The sequence below is a fragment of the Marmota flaviventris genome, chromosome 12, assembly GCF_047511675.1.
Source record: "Marmota flaviventris isolate mMarFla1 chromosome 12, mMarFla1.hap1, whole genome shotgun sequence".
In the NCBI taxonomy this organism is placed as follows: Eukaryota; Metazoa; Chordata; class Mammalia; order Rodentia; family Sciuridae; genus Marmota; species Marmota flaviventris.
In genome coordinates, this window is record NC_092509.1 from 12,733,433 (window position 1) to 12,746,473 (window position 13,041).

Here is a 13,041-nt window from a genome sequence, read left to right on the forward strand (position 1 = left end):
GCCCCACACCCCTGTGGAAGTGACCTAGGGATACCCCTTGCTCTCAGGAAACTCCCTGTAGGACCACAACCCTGAAGGTCAAAGAAGGACAAATGTCTACACTGGCAGAAGAAAAATTAATTTGCATCCAACCCCAACCAAGTCTATGCTCCCCTGAGGCCACCCCCAGGTCAACAGTGTGCTGGGGAGAGAGAACGTTTCCCACCTCCTGATTCGCTTCAGCAGCATGTCTGTCTGGTAGACACCCCTCCTTGCTCCCGGATGGCAGGTTCTTGAACCTCATTCATTCACTCAATTCACTGAAGTGACTTTGAGTGATGGCTAATTGGCTGTAGTTCCCTTGGAAGGAAATGTTCTTAACTTCTTTGGGTCTTGGTTTCCTCCTCTGAAAAATCCAGAACAAAAGTAGCTGTGGCAGTAATAGTGCTAATAATGATGACGGTAAATACACTCCACTGTTGGAGTCTTGGGGTGACAGTGAGGTCTAGTCCTTTAATAAACACGAACTCAACCTCAGAAGGAGCCATTCCTCGAGGTGTCACAGAATAGTATTGAAAGTAAGTCCCTGGCATTTCAATCCCTTAAAAACAGACAGCCAAACTCCATTTCCATGTACTTATAGTGACTTTCAGGGAAAAACAGATGAACTAACTAAAAGCTCTCTCTAGCCTGCCAGTGCCCTGACGTCCTCACACAGCTCACCACGGGGCTGCATGTACACGCAGCCCGCTCTGTGCCCGGGCAGAGTATGGGCATGGGGTTGACTCCTGACTCTGGCACTCACCTTGGGTGCGACCTTACCAGATTACTCATCCATTCTTGGTTTTAGTTATTCACAAGCAAGGTCCATGGGTCATTCCTCCCTGGTGGGCCTGGCCTTGCAGAGGGATGATGCTAGATGGTGACGACAGCATCATTGACGTCACGATGGCGTCTGAGCCTGCTCATGGATTGCTTCACATGGCATTCAGGGCTGTGGAGTCTGAGCCTTCCTGTCTTCCAGTCCCCAGCAACTCCAGCCACATACCCAACTCCACTCACCCTGCTTCCTGCACAGGTTGGTGCCTCCTCCCTCACCATCCTCTCCTCTGCTGCATGCCCTGCCCTCCCTTTTGCACCCCACATTTCTAACTCTTTGCCTCTGTTGGAGGCTGTCCATTGGTCAATACCTCCCCCTGGGGCCCTGCACATTTGCCCCTCTTCCTTCTCAGCAAAGATGTACTTGCTCTCAGTGCACTAGGCTCTTCTGGAGTCCCTTCCCTGCCATGTGTCGCTGTCTGCCTGTGGCTTGGGGGTCCATGGACTTCTTTCTTCTCTAATGGATAAACTTATTGCTTTGGAATTGTGGGTTGATTATGGTAGCTGCCTCTGTCATTAGATTAGAAGCTCTTAAAAGGTGTAGTGCGCACCTTACCATCCCAATTCAATTAAGTAACACATTTGGAGGTCTGGTTGGGCATGCTGTTGGTCAGGAGCTCCAAGGGTGGGTGATAGCGCGCGTGGGACAAAGCTCTGACCTTCAGGAACACACAGTCTAGCTGGAAACACACACACACACACACACACACACAGCCTGCAGAAAACAGCCCTAAGCTGTTCATAAGGAAGAGGTGAAAGGGACTGGCTTGAACTCACTGCTCCTTCTCACAAGGAAAAGGAGCAAGGCCCCCAGGCACCTGCTCATCTCTGATGAGCCTCAAAATCCTTAATGTTTGCCAGGCACAAGTGGACACTAAACCCTGCCAGCCGCTACTTCTGTACCTGTGGCTGTCCAGAAGGGGAAACAGCTATGGCGAAGTCAGGTGCCGGCTGCCCAGGTGTAGGGAGGAGGAGGAACCTCTGAGTTGGTGGAGGCACAGGGTCCTGATTGGGTGGTGCTTACTTGAGCACCTCTGTCACCAATGTCCACTTCAATCTTCTGAGCTGGGCTCCAGTTGATTTTAAAATGAAAGAGAAGTCTTACTTTAAAATGTAAATAACAGATCAACACAACCATGGACAGCAAAGTGAGCCGAACTCACCATAACCGCCTCCAGCCAGAGCAGACAGTCAGCCCTCAGGCGGTGGGGGCCTTGAAGAAGGGCCTGCGGGGACCATGAGGCTGACCAAGGGCTGGAAGGGTGAGCTCCAGGTGGGGGCATCTCTTGTCCCTTTTGAATCCACCATTGCACAATAGGCCTAGACCCCAGAGAGAACTTAACAGATGATTTTTTTTAATAAATAGATGATCTCAGAATAATGAGTCACCGGGCCCTCTGTTGAGAAGGAGCGGACCCAAGCCAGGCCAAGGCTGTGATCACACACAGGGCTCCCTCTCTTGGCCCTAAGAAGCTCCCTCTGCTTTCCCTGCCTGCCCTTCCATTCCTGGAGACACAGGGCTCATTCCCCAAGAGCCGCCCCTCCTCCCTGGAGTTTCCTGGGCCCCACCCTTCCCTTGCTCCAGGCAAGGTGTCTTTCCAGGGTCAGAATCCCAGAATGACTAATCCCTGCAGCTGCCTGAGGTCCTCCCACTGCCCCAAGTTGAGCAGGCCCCACCAGTTCCCTCGCCATGCTTCACCAAGTGCTTGCCCGCTCAACAGTTGGTTTTCTAAGTAGAGTTATTTTTTAAAGACTTGTGCCGGAGGCCATTCCAGGTCTTCAGGGCTGGCCAAGGGCCAGTCTAGTTTCATTTTCATCCCAACCTCTTCTGCCATGACAGAGTAGCCGGATCCCTCATATTGCTGGCCCCGTGGCCTGCAAGAGTTTTCTAAAGGGTTCTCTGAGCATTTGGTCACTACAAACCCATAGGGCAGCCAACTGTAAGTTACACCTATTTGCAAGGAGCAGAAAGCCCTTCCCTGAGGCAGATCCTCAGCCTGTCCACCAGGCTGCCTGTGGCAGGAGACCAGAAAGGCAGCTATTCCTTGAAGAATCCCAGGGTATCTAATGGTAGAAGAATCCAACACAACCCTCCAGTGCAGCAGACGGGAGACAAGGTACAAAGGATAACTGGTTGCACTCCAGGGACCTTAGAGGATGAACAGAGAAGCAGGAGGAAACCTCTCTGTCCTCTGAACACAGGGGGTGGTGAGGAGCAAAGTAAATCAATCAAAGCCACCTGGAACAGGACCCCCTAGCAAGGAAAGAGATGCTATTTTCGGTTTCTAAAAAGATACTAGTAACCGTCAGGAAAAGCCCACGTAAAACCGGATATGAGAGAGGCCTTTGGAAGCAGATAAAGGTGTGTTTGCTGCCTCCTGGCCTTGAGCCTCTTCACTGGGCTTTGTCCAGCTGGGTTTGGAGATTGAGGTCTGGGAGTGGGATTGTATATTTGTTCCAACTGATACTGGAGTTGTTTGCTTTGAACAATGTGACTTTGTTCCTTTGTTAAATGTGGCCAGCAGCATAACTGCTGCTTAGGGAAGGAACAAACACATTGGGGTCTTGCTGAGAGTAAAACCGTGTCTTACAGACTGGATATTGCTGCCCTGGCAACTTGGTGTGGCTGTGGGACACAGCTTCCAGGTTGGTTCAGGGAGGGGGGTGCCTGAAGCAGCCTGGGAGTGAGACTGTGCTCCAGGTCCAGGAGAGGTGAGTGTGGCTGGCTCCAGCAAATGCCTGCACTTGGCCTGCCCAGGACAGTGGCCTCTCTCCTCCTGAGGACAAGAAACCCGTGTTCCATTCCAATGACACTCACTCTGGCCACTCCTCTCAGATGTAGTGGGGTGGAGGTGTTGAGAGTCAGAAATAATTGCCCGATGTGCCCCACTCTGGGCGAGGACCCTTTGTGACCAGGTTCAGGACACAGTTCTGCAGGTGTCAGTGCAGAGGACAGATACCTGAGCACATGGGTGGGACTCTAGGTCATGCCCATGTGAGAGCAGAGAGTAGAAGAAGGGAGAGATGAGGAAACGTAGACACTGAAGACCCGGCGTCCAGTGCAGATGATGGGGTTCTCCACTCTGTTGACCAGGCGGGGGGAGGGCAGCGCCTCCTCCACCCTTCTACCCCTGCCTCCTTCCCTCCCTCCCCACTCCCCCAGGCTTGATCATTGACTCAAGACTGGATCTTGGCTGCTGGAGCAGTCTCTTCTGCTCATGGCTGGATCCTCTCAGGGACACTTGGACATGCACAGCGCATGGGTGTGATATAAAACTGGGCTCTGGAAAGCCCTTATTTGAGCCACAGAGAAAAATCACTACGTTTTCAATAAAGCCTGTGACCGATGCACACAATGGTGTAGGAACACGCGTGGCGCATCTTGGCCTGTCTTGTTGAACCGGACCAGTCTAAGGAGCTGCCATGCAGCACCTCTATTGCTCATGAGCAAGTCGAGGAGCTGATGGAGAAGGAGCAGCAGTGTCCTTGGCCCCTCCATCTTAACTTTCTAAGTCTTTCCTGGCTTCGAGGAATTGCTGCCTGGAACCATGTAAATGACAGTTGGATGAAGACTGGCCCCCAGCCAGGCAATGGCGTGGCCGTCACTGCCCCAATGTTTATTGTCAAAGTCTTGTGTGGTTTGGCTGCCACCAAAAAACCCATCAGTGCACTAAAAATAATAATGAAAACCAAGAAGAAAGGTGTGGAATAAGGAGCAAACTCAAGAAAGATTTGTATAAGAAGAGAAATAGATGGGGTGCGTGTAGTTAATACCAAAATGTTGGTCTAACTGTTCTTGATGTGTTTGGATCATCCTACCACAGAGAAGTCAAGACACCACCATTCTGCACCCTGCTCTGTGGGCTCACCCAACCTGGCTCGGTCACAACAGGCGCGTCCAATGGCTTCTTGCATTTGGGGAGAACAGGCAGAACTGTTTGTGCTAATGATTTAGTGAAACATCATGGAAGTGTCCAGGTAGGAGCCCTGGAGTACCGTTCTTTTCCATGCAGCTTGCTCATGGGTTGCTAGCCCACAGTGAGTCCTGCCTACTTCCAATTATTTTGATCTTCTTGCAATTGTTGTTTGCTTTGGACTGAATATCTGTGCTCTCCACCCAAATTCCCAAATGCTCATGTTGAAATCCTTACTCCAAAGCAGATAGTATTAGGAGGTAGGAATATGGGAGGTGATTCGGTCCCAAGGGTGGGGCCCTAGTGAATGGGATTAGTGCCCCTGTTAAAGAGACCCCGGAGACCTTGCCCCTTCCATTAGGTGAGGGCACAAAGAGAAGGTGGCCCTCTATGAGCCAGCAAGTAGCTCTCCAGCCACTGCCACCATCTTGGCCTTCCAGCCCCCAGAAAGGTGAGAAATAAATTTTATTGCTACAAGCCTCCTTGTTTGTGGCATTTATTATAGCAGACCAAGGTACGAGGTTGTCCACCACCACATAATCAACCTCTTATAGCTTCTTCATTCTCTAATGATCTGCATATGACATTTGGACTCTTTTAACATCAGGATATAATGCCAAATCTTGTTCCCTAATTACTAGTGAAAATATTCTTGGATCTGGAGTCAGTTTAAATCTCAGCTTTCCTACTTGCCTAGTTTTATAACCTGAAAAAAAATTTGTTTCCCTTTGCTGTGCTTGAATTTCTTATATGTGAAAACATATTGTAACACAAAATGTGTGCAAAAGTAATTTTTTATATTACTTCAAATATGTGCGCCTTTTTCTCTGCCACCCCGTGCAGACTGTGACTTCAGAGTCAAGAAACATTTACATCAGTTTCGGAATCAAATGCTGTGTTGAATGTTTGTTGATTGACAAATGTCTCTTCTTTCTTTCTTTTTTCCCCTATCAGTTTGGGTTTCAGCCAGTGCATTATTATAAGCCAGACATTTACCAGTTACTAGAAGCAACACAAAATATGCTCCCAAGTTCAATGAACAAAAGCAATAGATCTAAATGACAAGCTCCATGTACCAAAGAGGCTGTGCATTCATCTTTCTGTGTGATCGATTTTGGGTAGACGTGAGACCACTTTTCTTGTAAAACAAGCGGTGACTTTGTGTTCTACATAATGTATGTATTCCATTTCTACTTTTGAATCAGCATGGCTCTCACCTAAGTTTACTAATAATAGCTGCATTTATTGAGCTCCTATTAGGCAGTGATGCACTACCACCGAGGCTCCCGGGAACACAGTGGGCTGCAGCGTGGCAGTTATTGGTCTCCACGGTGGAAATATTCTTGCTGTGGCCAAGCTCAAGCTCCCAGCGTGATGCCTCTGGACACAGTGTGCCCCCCACCTGCTAGCAGGTGCTGCCCCCCCCCCCACATGGCACCTGGTGAGACGCACACACTAGCAACAACTCTGCAGGAAGCCGCAGTTGGCATCCATCCCACCGACCAGCAAATATGCTGGGTAAATCCGTCACTGGAAACCCCATGCATAGGAAGAGGTCACTGGGGATCTAAACCCAAGGTCTGTGTGACTCCCCAAGCCACCAGCTCCCTAGGACCCTGCCTTTCTTGCTGCACAGCTGTGCATGAATGAAAAATCATGGCGGCCTACTATTCTAGCTTCTGGCATGATGGGAGGGCAGGGCTGTCTCCAGAGACCCACGACTGCCCACCAAGTCCAGCCCAACCTTGAGACACATGTGCTGCCTCACTTCTTAGCAGACAGGAGGCCATGGGCCACTTGGGTGCATTTCCGTGCTGTATAATCAGGATGGTCCCGAGGGCCTACTAAGGGGTCAGTGTGCCAGGAGGAGGGTGTAGGGGGAGGACTTCTTCACAGAAGTGCTTGGAAGGGACACGCGCTCCTGCCTCCCCACAGCTGCCCGCCAGCCGTGTGTCAAACTTCAACCCTGCTGTTGGGGGCAGAAAGGGAGGTTCTAGCACATTCCAACATAGTGTCCTGCAGGTCAAGGCTGTCTCCTGCAGCCACCCCTCCCCATCTTTAAACCAGGGCCCAGTGGCCTCACCTCTGGCGTAGCCCCAGGGGACCAGGCACTGCTGCCCTGAAGCTGTACTTGACAAGGTGACAGGAGCACCTGCCCTGGTGCTGTTTCCACCCCTTGCTCTAAGACCCAGAGGGGAGAAGGGCTGCTGTTCTCATAGACTCACTGGCAAACAGTTCTATTTCCAGTCTAACCTGAAATGTGAGGCTAGGTAGGAGGGGCGAGGGGACATTCATGTGGGAGCAGCAGACGCTTCTCCCAGGATAGAGCCAGCCCACTCAGGTAGTGGACTCTGCTTCAGGGCCTGCTGGTCTAGGGGAGGATGTTTGCCCTCAGGAGACAGCAGGGGAGGGCACTGGCTTCTCAGCTGGGAGGGCCGTCAAGATAGCTGTGCATTTATTTTCAGAGAATCAAGATGTCCGAATGAACAGCGTAAGACCGTGTTCATCTATTTTTTTTTAACATAAGGGGAGGGTCTCTTCATTTTCAGCATCTCTCCTGAAACCAGCTAGCAGGACAGCCAGAGATGCCACAGGAGTTTGCGTCACAAATCCACAAGTTCTTCTAGGCTTTCAGATGCTTAGTTGTAAAAAAGATGCAAATCTGGTTACCAGAGTTGAGACGTGTAGGGACAAAAATGAAGGCACAGGAGGGTCCCCAGCTGCCCTCGAGCAGCTCATGTCCTGAACCATCCAGAGATGGGAAGACGCGTGAGGCGAGGAGAGGTGTGTGCTTCTGGGTGTGGGGAAGGCCTGCAGATCCAGGAGCAACAAAGAAAAATGACACTCGCAGATGGGAGAAAGACACAGCCTCGGAGAGACTGGTCAGGAACATGCACCTGGCTGTCCCCACAGCAAGTCCAGTCCTACAAAGAAAGGGGGACAGACAAAGGAAGGAAAAGACACGGGGGCGGGGGGGCGGCTGGAGATTAAACTGAGGACACTTCACAGCATTAACTTCCTTGTAGAGGGGAGACTGAAGCTCCCAGCCTGGGTCCACCTGTACAGGTAGACCACCACCACTGATCCTGCCTGGACAAGCCGGGGCAGGGCTGCCTGCGGGAGAGTGGTCCAGGCTGCCCCTCCCCACCCCGTGACCCCCTCAAGGAGCAAAATCCCCGGGCAGAGGTGACTATCAGCCAGAGGGATATGCTTCTATCCCCGTTTTATGATGGAGAAAAATTGAAGGCAGGAGAAGACCTTGCCCAAGTTCTCCGTGAGGAAGCGGCAGAGCTGGGCCTTAAACTGAGAGTCTGTTGACTCCAGGGCTTCTGCTCTTACCTGCCACACTGTGACACACAAAAGCATCGTTTTCTGGAAACTTTCATGCATTCGGTCCTCGATGGCACAGAGAGCCTCTTCTGTGACAGTGAGCAGAAAAACAGTGGCTCAAAACACGCAACATCAGCAAGGCCACGAACCTCAGGAGAGTGGCCAGGCTCATGGCCCCATCTGCCACACAGGGCACCATGCCACACAGTCCACAGGCAAGTCCCAGCAGCTTTGACCCCTTTGGAGAGAGGGCCATGGATTTGGTGGTTCTCCTCGACTCACGGCTACCTGTGAACTGTCTCCTCAAGCGTGTCCACTGGGCTCTGTCTCCCTCTTGTCCTTCCTGTTGTCTTCTGCCTTCCCTGCTCCTCACAGGCAGGCTCTGCTGCGGGATGTGGGCCACCCAGCACTGGGCACCTGTGTCCCCTCAGGGTGGCAGTATGAATTAACAAGGAGTGAAAGCGTGTCGAGGCACCTAGCAGGTTCAGATGCCCGCCTGGGTGCCCTTCTCCTGATCGTCCCTTCCTTCTCTCCTCCTTTGGTTTGCCTTCCCTTCCCTGGGCAGTGGGCCACGATAGTGATTCTGACCCCTTGGACCCTCCAGTCTCTTCTCCAGGACTTAAGTCATGACCAGCCATGACTTTCCTTGGGGAGCTATGAATCGTGCTTGGGTGCGAAGGGCAGTGTAGCTGCTGAGGTGCATAAACAGGAAAACACTTTACTTCAACTATTTTCTAAAATGATTCTGAATTTCAAGTTGGAAGGTCGGCCCCAGTCTCTGTCTTCCTCAAGCTCCGCTGGAAAGGACAGTGAGGTAACTCAGTCCTTAGGAGCTGCTCCCAAAGTAGAGGTTCTGATTCCTGGAAGGTGCCATCTGTACTGGCACCGCTGTCCCTGGAAGGAGGAGGGACAAGTTCTCAGCCTCATCCTGGTGGGAGCACGCTGTGTCCTTGCCCCCGCTGGCTGCGGATGGCCCCAGGGCAGGGGCCTTGCTAAGTCAACCATGAGAACAGAAGATAGAAAGAAGGGTGAAGTGGACCATGGGGGGGGTGCCAGGGTGGGGGGGAATCTATGCCGACCGGAAGGGGAGCTGGGTGGCAGGGCCCGGGAGGAGGGTGGTGGTGGTTCTTCTGTGGGCCTCCTCCAGGCTCCTTCAGAGATGGCCCTCTCTGCAGAACTGAGCTTGCAGGCCTTTCCAGCTGGTCTGGGGGGCCCAGGAGTCTGGGGAGGCAGTGTGGGAGGCCAGGGCACCAGAGTGACCTCGGGGAGCTCTGTCTAGGAGGAGCAGTCCTCCACCTGCTGCTCCACGGAGTCAAGTTCCTCATGGTTCCATGGCCGGGAGAATTCCATCCAAGGGAAGGGTTCAGAGGCCCTGGCCAGGCCACATCCAAAGTCTCTGAGCCTGGCCAGGAGGCGCTAGGGCCTCCAGCTGTGTCCTGTCTGCCCTGGGAACCTCGTCAGCCCCAGGGAAGGCCCCAGGCTCACTGCTGAACTTATAAGGTAGAAAGTCAGGGGCAGCTGTGCTAGTCCACAGAGCCTAAAGCTGTTCTTTTCATTTAAAACGCTTCAGAAAAGGTAATAAGGACCAAACGGGAAGGCATCACTTCTAAGGGGCCATGTTGGTTGCAGACTGCAGTCAGGCCAAGCCCCGAGAATGGATCCCGAGAATGGATCCTGAGAATGGATCCCGAGAACGAACCCCAAGAATGGATCTGAGAATGGATCTTGAGCATAGACCCCAAGAATGGATCCTGGGAGGAGAGAAGAAAACCCCCATGCCTCGTCCAAGACATCAGGCTTGAAGGTGTTTTCCTGCAGGGAGACCCAGGCATGGTGGTTCTGCTCTTGCTGGTAACCCAGGGGACTGGCTACAGCTGAGAAGATTGTCCAGGAACTGATCCAGGTTCCAATTCCAGATGGAATTGGGGACCCTGGAGCCCTGCATCCTCCTTCCAGAGGTTCTGCTTTGGTCCAGTGCAGAAGCTGCCAGCCTTCCCAACAGCACCTCCACCCAGGCGGGGGCGAGCAGGAGAAACACACTCGCTCTCCTTCCTAGGACCTGCAGCTCTCCAACACTCCGGGAGATGGTGAGGCCCCACACACTGCTACCCCTGCCTCACTGTGTCCCTCCGGAGCGCGCCCCTCTCCTGCCACTCAGATCTTCCCAGGTTTCCCCCGCGCCCTGCCTTCCTTCCAGGGAGAGGCAGGTGGGACAAGAAGCACAAGTCCTGTGTATCTGGAGCGCCGCTTGGTTCTTGCTCCTTTCTGTGTGTCCCGTGAGGCAGTCTCGGGGCTCCGAGCACCCCCTTCTCCCACCCTCGCTGCTCCTCAGGCCTTCCTGGGGCCCAGGGGGCTGCAGCCAGGTGGTCAGCGAGAGTGACTTCCTTGCCATCCTCCTGGTGAGGCCCCTCCTGCCACCCAGGCAAAGTCGAGACACCTTTGAAACCGCAGAGAAGGCACAGAAATCCTGCCTGCAGACAGACTGAACTGAGAACCCAATTCTGCCACTTCTGTGACTGTGACACTATCAGGCTTCCCTTGACATTGTCATTGTAGAATGAAACTCATAACTATGTGTGCATGTAAACTACGTGTGTGTGTGTGTGTGTGTGTGTGTGTGTGGACGATGAGGGATGCCGGACAGCACTCTCACACAGACGAAGCACGGACACCACCACAGCCACACAGCACGGCCTCCAGGGCCCCTCCTCACCCCTCAGGCCACTGTGCATCCCTAATTGTGTTTGCAGCATGCAGATTCCCGACAGAAGAATTAACCTTTTCATGGGGCGAGATGAAAATGGAATTTTCTCCTTTCAGGTCCACTCACCAGATGGGCCACACACACTGCAGGTTCTGTTTCTGTTTCCCTAGTGACCTGGCTTCAGGGACAGATGCCTCAGGCACGATTACCTTGAACTCCATGTAGCGATGCCACATGAATCGGCCCCGAGCAGGGGGAGGAGAATTCCTGGAAGCCATGTCTACATAGAAGAGCTAGCAATAACTCAGCCTATGCCGAAAAGTCTGGAAATTGCATCAGTGTTCTACCAGATCTAAATTAAATGTCTCCCCAACTTAATTTTCCCTAAGCCTGATCCCCCAAAAGTTCAAAGTCACTTCAACACCACAAGAAACTAATGAAGTGTGTGGAGGCAAAGTTGGGTATAAAGAGACAGAGGTCTTAATCTGTTTATCTTCCATTTGCAAATTTTACAAAACACATCCATGGGAACTGACCTCACCATGGTGCCTCCAGGTCTGCAGATGGGACCACACCAGGGAAAGGCCTCAGTACTCATGGCGAGTCCACTTCTGTGCTAAGGATTTGGCAATGACTAGTAAAGTGCATGAGGGATATTGAGATCCAACTGCAAGGAAAAGCCTAAGCAGAGGCAGGGAGGCCAGAGAGCTCAGGACTGCCTGGCCATCATGGCGGAAGCCCAAGAAGCACATCGGAGAGGCAAGTCAGAGAGGGTGGCCAGTGTCGGGGTCCAACATCCTGGTATCAAGCTTTGAAGATTTTCACACTCGGGATCTAGGGCGAGGACGGCCCCTCTCGGAGCCCTGCTGTGGAAAAATACATTTGGGATGAATGGACAGGCAGGAAGCCCAGCTCAGTGGCATGGGCAGCTCTGTGCTGCCTGTGAGAGTACCTCAGGGCATAACAGCAGGTTGTTTGACAAAACATACACAGGCTTCCTTCTAGCTGAGAACCTTGAGGCAGAGCCCAGCTCCTCTTCCTGCCCTCACCTATTCACCCTGGGACTGGACGTAAGTCCACCTCTGGGAAACCTGCTGCTCCGACCTGTTCTCACTCCACTCAGCTGTTCCCAGGGTCACACCTCTGTGCTCCACACCCCCCCATCCTGCTGACCCTGGGTAACATGGCTCCATGCCAGTCTCCCACCCAGCCAGTGCAGTTCCTGATGTCCCTTGTATAATAAGCGTCATTCCCCTGAAGGTCTAAATTCTCCTTTGAGTCATTTGCATAGAATATCAGCCTAGCAACACTCACCTCAACTGTGCCTTCCTGATCACCCAGGCATTCCTGGGCACTCACCTTCAAAAGGGCCTCTTCTGGGTGCCCTGGGCTCTTTCACAGGAGAGCAACCTCGCCTGCCCACCAGCTGGTGAGTCATGCCCCTGGTGGATGAGCCCAGCCCTGCTGACATTGCTCCTCATGCTGACCACAGGCTTCAGAAAACCTCTCCAGCGAGGGGCTGCTTGCTGATCTCCTGAAGCCCATGCTCCCACGCCCTGAGGAGGAGCTGAGCGCACCAGGGTGCAGCTTTGCTAAGATCAAAAGGAGCTGCTGAAGCTGCAGTCTGCAACTGCCCAGAACCCCGTGGAGCTCAGCTGTGAGCAGGGGCGACGGGGACCCTGCACCTCCAGGGCCTGCGCCCTCACCCTATGTCTGCCCCTGCACCACAGCATCCTGGGCCCACAGCAGTGCCCGCTCAGAGCAGCAGTGCCTGCTCAGAGCAGGTGTGCCATAGCACCAGCGCCTCGCAGAGCTGCCTGCGTGGATGGGGCCAGGCCTGAGGTGATGTGAGTTTGAGTTCAAGCAGTGGGCGCCGGTCCAGGCTCCCCACAAGTCCCCCACAAGTCCCCCCACCTCCGCTGCCGCTGGGAGAGCTGAAAGCAAACTTGGAAATCATCAAATCCTTGGGGCTTCTATAGATAGAGAAAAAGTACTGTGTATTTCAAAACAAGTAGGAGAAGGGATTTTTAATGTTTCACTACAAAGAAATAACAAATGGTGGAAAGATGCAATGCCCTACCCCCAGTTTGAACGTGACACAATGGAGACTCGTATGAAAACATCCCAGGGGACTCACCAACAGGTTCAGTTTTTATGTGTCAATTTTAAAATGTACACAATTTTTTTAAAAACATACATGACTTTCTGACAAATAGTTTCTAATATATTTTTGAA

The 13,041-nt window shown here is 52.6% G+C and overlaps 2 long non-coding RNA genes across 3 annotated transcripts; both read right to left on the minus strand.

The window, feature by feature from the left end:
- Nucleotides 1–7,199: 7,199 nt before the first annotated feature.
- Nucleotides 7,200–10,133, minus strand: LOC114102562 (uncharacterized). The gene is made up of 2 exons (XR_003584530.2): nucleotides 8,112–10,133; nucleotides 7,200–7,696 (listed from the first exon to the last, which is right to left on the minus strand). It is a non-coding gene; the product is annotated as an uncharacterized lncRNA (long non-coding RNA).
- A 1,130-nt stretch (nucleotides 10,134–11,263) lies between these two features.
- Nucleotides 11,264–12,440, minus strand: LOC114102572 (uncharacterized). 2 transcript variants are annotated; one of them, XR_011709238.1, is made up of 2 exons: nucleotides 12,166–12,440; nucleotides 11,264–11,672 (listed from the first exon to the last, which is right to left on the minus strand). It is a non-coding gene; the product is annotated as an uncharacterized lncRNA (long non-coding RNA). The 2 variants fall into 2 exon arrangements; XR_003584533.2 differs by having other exon boundaries at nucleotides 12,121–12,440.
- Nucleotides 12,441–13,041: the final 601 nt, after the last annotated feature.